The following is an 8,198-nucleotide window of genomic DNA, read 5'->3' as shown; positions in this document are numbered from 1 at the left end:
ATTTCAAGTAGATATAAATACATGAGGAAATATAAAAACCAATTACTATTGTGTATTTCATTTGTAGATCCACTTTTTTATTTTTTATAGGACCTAAAAGACAAATGCAAAAAATATAAATCTAGATTATTGGGCACAATATAATATTACATTTTAAGGAAAACATGTTATTATAAAAATGATAAAGACATAATTTATGAAAGTAATAATATAAAGTTTGGGAGAATGGAGCTGTATAGGGAAAGAGTTCTGTATCTTATTAAAGTTGCATTGTTGTAAATTTAAAATTTTATAAATTTAGGAAGTCAAATGTAGTGTCTATGGTAAACACTATGAAACTACTTTTAAAATGTATTGACAAAAGAAAATGAGAAAAAAACACAATAAAACAGGAATCCTACAAAANGATAGTTGTATAATGTTAGGTGGGATTATGACCCTATTTTTAGCTTTATTTGGGGGTTCAGTATGATTTAAAGAGATGAGTACAGATGCCAAGTTGACCATGGGTTGAATTCTGATGGTTGATTTTATGCATCACAGCTACGGTTAAGAAATGCCCAGATAAGGGTGCCTGGGTGGCTCAGTCGTTAAGCATCTGCCTTTGGCTCAGGACGTGATCCTGGTGTTGTGGGATCAAGCCCCACATCAGGCTCCTCTGCTGGGAGCCTGCTTCTTCCTCTCCCACTCCCCCTGCTTACGTTCCCTCTTTCACTGCCTGTCTCTCTCTCTGTCAAATAATTAAATAAAATCTTTAAAAAAAATGCCCAGTTTGTAGAATATTGTTTCTGGGTGAGTCTGTGAGAGTGTTTCTGGAAGAGATTAGCATTTGAATGGATAACTTGAGTAAAGACAATCACCTTCATCAATGTGGATGACCATCACCCAATCCATTGATGGCCAGCACAGAACAAAAGGCCAAGGGAAAAGTTTATTTCTGAGCTTGAACATCCATCGGCTCCTGCCCTTGTACATAGAAGCTCCTGATTCTTGGGCCTCTGTACTCAAACCATGCTCTACATCATAGTTCCTCCTGTTCTCAAGCATTTGGTCTTGAACTGAGACTTACATCATTGGCTGCCTTGGTTGTCAGGCCTTTGAGTTTGGAGTATAGCTACACAACAGTCTTTCTGGAGTCTTACAATTTCAGATAGCAGATTGTGGGAGTTTTCAATTTTCACAATCTTGTTAACCAATTCTTTATCTATATATGTGTCTATGTATCTCTCCATCTACCTACCTATCTAAAAGATTGAACAGTTATTTAGAGAAATAATGGCTGAAACTTCTCAACTTGATGAAAGACATGAACCTAATTCAAGGAGTGTATAAACTCCAAATAGAATAAACTTAAATAAACCCAGCTCAAAACCATTTTAATTAAACTTTTGAAAGCCCAAGAAAGAAAATTTTGAAAGCTGCAAGAGAAATTTCACTTAGTACTTACAGGATATCCTCAAAAAGATCATACTGACTTTTTCCTTGTAAATAACTGAGGTCAGAAAGAAGATAGCATAATGGGTGATATTTCTAAAGAGCTGAAAGTTTTTTTTTTTAACTGCCAACCAAGAATTATATGTCTAGCAAAAATATCCTTCAAATATTAAGGAGAAAATGAGCCCATTCCTAGATAAACAAAAGTTGAGGGAGTTCATTATGCCTAGACTTACTTTAGAAGAAATACTCAAAGTGGTTTTATTTTTTGTTTATTTTATTTTTGGAAGATTTTATTTATTTGACAGAGATAGAGATAGCCAGAGAGAAAGGGAACACAGTTGCAATTGAATGAAATAACAATTTCAAGTAGATATAAATACATGAGGAAATATAAAAACCAATTACTATTGTGTATTTCATTTGTAGATCCACTTTTTTATTTTTTATAGGACCTAAAAGACAAATGCAAAAAATATAAATCTAGGTTATTGGGCACAATATAATATTACATTTTAAGGAAAACATGTTATTATAAAAATGATAAAGACATAATTTATGAAAGTAATAATATAAAGTTTGGGAGAATGGAGCTGTATAGGGAAAGAGTTCTGTATCTTATTAAAGTTGCATTGTTGTAAATTTAAAATTTTATAAATTTAGGAAGTCAAATGTAGTGTCTATGGTAAACACTATGAAACTACTTTTAAAATGTATTGACAAAAGAAAATGAGAAAAAAACACAATAAAACAGGAATCCTACAAAAAAAAGCAAACACAAAAGAGGCAGAAATGGAGGAAATGAGAAACAGAAAACATGTAAGAGATAGAGAAAAACACATAGCAAAATGGCAGAAGTCTTTATTTATCACTAATTCCTTCAAATGTAAATGATTTAAACCCTCAAATCCGAAGACAGACTGGCAGAAGAGATTTAATAAGGCATAATCCCACCAACAGTACAAGAAGTTTCCTTTTTTCTCCACATCCTAGCCAACACTTGCTCTTTCTTGTCTTTTTTTATTTTAACCATTCTGACAGGTGTGAGGTGATATCTCATTATAATTTTGTTTTGCATTCCATTGATTTTGAGTAATGTGGAGCATATTTTCATGGGTTTTTTTGGCCATTGTGATGTCTTCTTTGGAGAAATGTCTACTCAGGTCTTCTGCTCAATTTCTAAATTGAATTATTCAGTTGAATTTGTGAATTGTGTAAATTCTATATATATGTATCAGATAGTAATGTTTCATTAGTTATGTCATTTGCACATATCTTTTTATGCTAAGTTGGTTGCCTTTTTGTTTTTTGCATTGTTTGCTTCACTGTGCAGGAACTTTTAATTTCAGTGTGTCTAAATAGTTTGTTTATTTTTTTAATTTCCGTTGCCTGAAGAGACATATCTAAAAACATGTTACTAGAGGTAACATGATCTCAGGTTCATGATATCAGAGAAATTCCTGCCTGTGTTCACTTCTAGGATTTTTATAATTAGTTTCAGGTCTCACATTTAGGTCTTTCAACCACTTTGAATTTATTTTTGTGTATACTGCAAGAAAGTGGTCTAGTTTCATTCTTTTGCATGTAGCTGTCCATTTTTCCCAAAACCATTTATTGAAAGACTCTCTTTTTCCCAATGTATATTTCCCCCATTTGTTAAAGTTTAATTGACTGTATATTTATAGGTTATTATATGACCTATATTGATTGTAGCATTACTTACAATGGCCAAACAGAAGCAGCCCAAGTGTCCATCAATAGATGAATACATAAAGAAGATGCAGCATATGACATAAGAAAAGAATGAAAACCTGCCATTTGCAGAAACATTGATAGAGCTGGAAAGGATTATACTAAATGATACATGTCAGTCAAAGAGAGAAAATACCATATGATTTCACTCATATCTGGAATTTAAGAAACAAAACAAGTGAACCTGGGGGGGGGAAGAAATAAAGAAACCAGGAAACAGATTCTTAACTATAGAGAATAAACTGATGGTTACCATAGGGGAGGTGGTTGCAAGGATGGGTTTAATAGGTGATCAGGATGAAGGATTGCACTAATCAAGATGAGCACTGATTAATGTATAGAATTGTCAAATCCCAGTATTGTACAGCTGAAATTAATGCAACACTGTATGTTAACTACTCTAAAATAAAAACTGAATAGTAAACATAATTCAGCTATCCACTGTCTGCAAGATATTTACTTTAGACATAAGACACAAAGAGTTTGAAAGGGAGAATTTGGAAAAAGACATTGAGTACAAATAGTGTCCCAAAAAAAGCTAGATGGGGTACACTAATTTCAGACAAAATAGACTTTAAGTCAGAAAGTGTTAAAAGATACAAAGAAGGGTATTATATAGTGAGAAAATAATCAATTCAACAAGNATGTCCATATGCAAAAGAACAAAGTTGGACCCCTGCCTCATACCATACAGAAACATTAACTCAAAGTATGTCAATGTAATAAATCTAAGTCTAGAAAAACATATAAAAAATAATATGGGCAAATATTCATGACCTTGTATTAGCAATGGACTCTTGAATAACACACAAAAAGCACAGGCAACAAAGGAAAGAAAAAAAAACACATAAATTGAATTTCCTTGACTTTTAAAATTTCTTTGCAGCAAAGGTCATTATCAAGAGAGTTATACAGAATGGGAGGAAATTTACTAAATATACATACATATATATATATATAATAAGTATTTTATATCAATAGCACATGCAGAACCTTAAAAATTAAAACAGGACAAACAACCTGATTGAAAATGGGTAAAATATTTGAATAGATATTTATATAAAGAAGATATATAAATGGAAAGTACTTAACTTGCCATGGAAAGATGCTCAATACTATTAGTCATTAGGAAAATGAAAACCTAAACCACAGTGTGATACCATTACTCACTTTTTGGGAGGGTTATGCTAAAAAATGAAAATAATAATTTTTGGTGAGAATATGGAGAAATTTAAATCCTTGGACATTGCTGGTGGGAATTTTAAGTGGTTCAGCCATTGCAGAAACAGCTTGGTAAAAAGCGGGAAGATTGGTAGGAGAAGAAAGGGAAGAATGAAGGGGGGGTAAAAAGAATGGGGAATGAACCATTAGAGACTATGGACTCTGGGATACAAACTGAGGGCATTGGAGGGGAGAGGGGTGGGGGACTGGGATAGGCTGGTCATGGGTATTAAGGAAGGCACATGTTGCATGGTGCACTGGGGGTTATGCGCAAATAATGAATCATGGAACACTACATCAAAAACTAAGGATATACTGTATGGTGACATAACAATAAAAATTATTATTTAAAAAAAGCTATAAATATAATTTCCCTGTGATCAAGCAATTACATTCCTAGATACACACCCCAAATAATTAAAAACAGGAACTCGAAGAGTTACTCTATGCCAATGTTTACTGCAGCATTATTCACCATAGCCAAAAGGTGGAAACAACACACATGTCCATTATCACATGAATGGGTAAAATAACCATGTTACATAGCAACCATGGAATATTATGTATTATTCATAAAAAGGAATGAAATTTTGGTATATGGTCCAACATGAGTAAGCCTTGAAAACATTATGCCAAGTAAAATTAGCCTGAAAAAAAGGGAAAATCTCTTTATTAACTGACATTAAATAGCTAGATTATTTGTATTGAATTGAATTTCCCTGATAATGAGTGACGTTTAGCATATTTTCATGCATCTGTTGGTCCTCCGTATGTCTTTGGAAAAATATCTTTTCATGTCTTCTGCCAATTTTTAAAATGGATTATTCATTTTTGGGTGTTGAGTTTTATATGATCTTTGTATATTTTTGATACTAACCCTTTATCAGACATGACTTTTGAAAATATCTTCTCCAGTTCTGTAGGTTGCTTTTTAGTTTTGTTGAATGATTCCTTCACTATGCTTTTTATTTTGTTAAAGTCCCTGTTTTTCCATTTGTTTCCCTTGCCTCAGGAGTTGTATCTAGTAAGAAGTTGCTACTGCTGATGTCAAAGAGGTTATTTCTGTGTTCTCTAGGATTTTAATAGGTTTCCTGTCTCACATTTTGGTGTTTCATTGATTTTGATTTTATTTTTGTGTATGGTGTCCAGTTTCATTGTTTTGAAAGTTGCTGTCCAGGTTTCCCAACAACATTTACTGAGGAGACTGTCTTTTTTTCCATTGGATATTCTTTCCTGCTTTGTCAAAGTTTAGTTGACCCCACAGTTGTGGGTCCATTTCTGGGTTTTCTGCTCTGCTCCATTGATCTAGGTTTCTGTTTTTGTTCCAGTACCATACTGTCTTAAACATTACAGCTTTGTAATACAATTTGAAGTCCAGCTTTGCTTTTCTTTATAAAGAGTGGTTTGGCTATTGGGGTGTTTTGTTTGTTTGTTTGTTTGTTTTTGTTTTTATTTTTATTTGCGTGTGTGATTCCATACAGACTTTATTATTGTTTGCTCTAGACCTGTGAAAATTGCTGGTCATAATTTGATAGGGATTGCATAAATGTGTAGATTGCCTTAGGTAATATGGAGATTTTATCAATATTTGTTCTTCTAATCCATGAACATAAAATATTTTTCCATTTCTTTGTGTCCTCTTCAATTTCTTTCATCAATGTTTTATATTTTTCAGAGTACAGATCATTTAATTACCTCTTTGGTTAGTTTTATTCCTAGGTATCTTATTGTTTTGGTGCAAGTGTGAGTGGGCTTGATTCCTTGATTTCTTCCTCCCACTTCATTATTGGTTTATTAGAAAAGCAACAGATTTCTGTACATTGATTATCTTTTGACTTTACTGAATTCCTGTATGAGTACTAGGAATTTTCCAGTGGAGGCTTTTGGGTTTCCTATTTAGAACACCATGTCATCTGCAAATAGTGAAGTACCTTGTATTTCTCTTTGTTGTCTGATTGCTGAGGCTAGGATTTCCAGTACTATGTCAAATAACATTGGTGAGAGTTGACATCCCTGTCTTCTGTAAATGAAAAGCCACAGTGTTTCCCCATTGAGAACGATGTTAGCTGTGTGTGTGTCAGGGGATCATTTTATATGTCCTTTATGATGTTGAGGTATGTTCCATCTACTCTATCCCTACTTTACTGAGGTGTTTTTTGTTCGTTTGATTGATTGTTTACCAATGATGGATGCTGTACTTTGTTAAACGATTTTTCTGTATCTATTGAGAGGATGATATAGTTCTTATCCTTTCATGTATTGGGGTGGTGTGTCCCATCGATTGATCTGTGAATATTGAACCACGGTTGCAACACAGGAATAAATCCCACTTGGCCTTGGTGAATGATTCTTTTAATATACTGTTGGATTAGATTTACTGGCAATTTATTGAGAATTTTTGCATACATGTTCATCCAGGATGTTGATCTGTAGCTCTCTTTTTTTTAGTGGATTCAATGCATCTTTTCTTTTTTTTTTAATCAGAGTATTGCTGGCTTCATAGAATGAGTTTGAAAGTTTGCCTTCTATTTCCATTTTTTGAATAGTTTGAGAAGAATACATATTTATTCTTCTTTATTTTTTATTTTTATTTATTTATTTTTATTATATTCAGTTAGCCAACATATAGTACATCATTAAATTTTGATGTAGTGCTTTATTCTTCTGTAAATGTTTGGTAGAATTCCTCTGTCACACCATCTGCCCCTGGACTTTTGCTTGTTGGGAGATTTTTGATTACTGAATCAATTTCTTTGCTGGTTATTGGTCCATTAAAGTAGTATATTTCTTCCTCTTTCTGTTTTAGTAGGTTATATGTTTCTAGGTTTTATCCAATTCTTCCCGATTGTCCAATTCTTTGGCATATAGTTTTTCATAATATTTTCTTATAATCGCATTTCTGTGGAGACCTACATTATTTCCCCTCTATCATTTATGATTTCATTTATATGTGTCCTTTCTCTTATGTTTTTAATAAGTCTGGCTTCTCAATTTTAATTTTTTTTCAAAGAACCAGTTCCTCCTAGATTGATTTGTTCCACAGTTTTGTTTGTTTCTATATCATTTATTTCTGTACTAATTGTTATTATCCCCTTACTTCTGCTGGTTTTGGGCTTTGTTTATTGTTCTTTGCCTACCTACTTTCAGTGGAAGGTTAGGTTTGTTTTTTGGGTTTTGTTTGTTTGTTTTGTTTGTTTTGAGATTTTTCTTGCTTCTTGCTCTATATTTATCTCTTGCAACCAATTTTGCTGCATTCCAAAGATTTTGGACTATTGCATTTTCATTTTCATTTGTTACCACATTTTTTTTTAAAATTTCTCCTTTGATTTGTTGGTTAACCCCTTATTCATTAATAACTTGTTGTTTAAATTCATATGTTTGTGGTCTTTCCAATTTTTTTCCTGTGGTTGACTTCCACTTTCATAGCATTGTGCTCAGAAAAGATGCATGGTATGATGTCAATCATTCTGTACTTGTTGTGGTCTGATTTGTGACCTAGTATGTGATCTCTTCTGAAGAATGTCCCATGTGCACTTGAAAATAATGTATATTCTGCTGCCTTAAGATAAAATGTTCTGAATGTGACTGAGAAGTCCATCTGGTCCAGTGTGTCATTCTAAGCCACTTTTTCCTTGTTGATTTACTGCTTGGATGATTTGTATATTGATAAAAGTGTGTTGTTAGAGTCTCCTACTATTGTTGTATCATTATAAATGATTTCCTCGGTATGCATCATGATTTCTTCCCTTTCATTCATGATTTTATTAATTTGGGTCCTTTCTCTCTCTCTC

This window comes from Ailuropoda melanoleuca, unplaced genomic scaffold (assembly GCF_002007445.2).
Source record: "Ailuropoda melanoleuca isolate Jingjing unplaced genomic scaffold, ASM200744v2 unplaced-scaffold2453, whole genome shotgun sequence".
In the NCBI taxonomy this organism is placed as follows: Eukaryota; Metazoa; Chordata; class Mammalia; order Carnivora; family Ursidae; genus Ailuropoda; species Ailuropoda melanoleuca.
Note: the sequence above shows the minus strand (reverse complement) of the source record.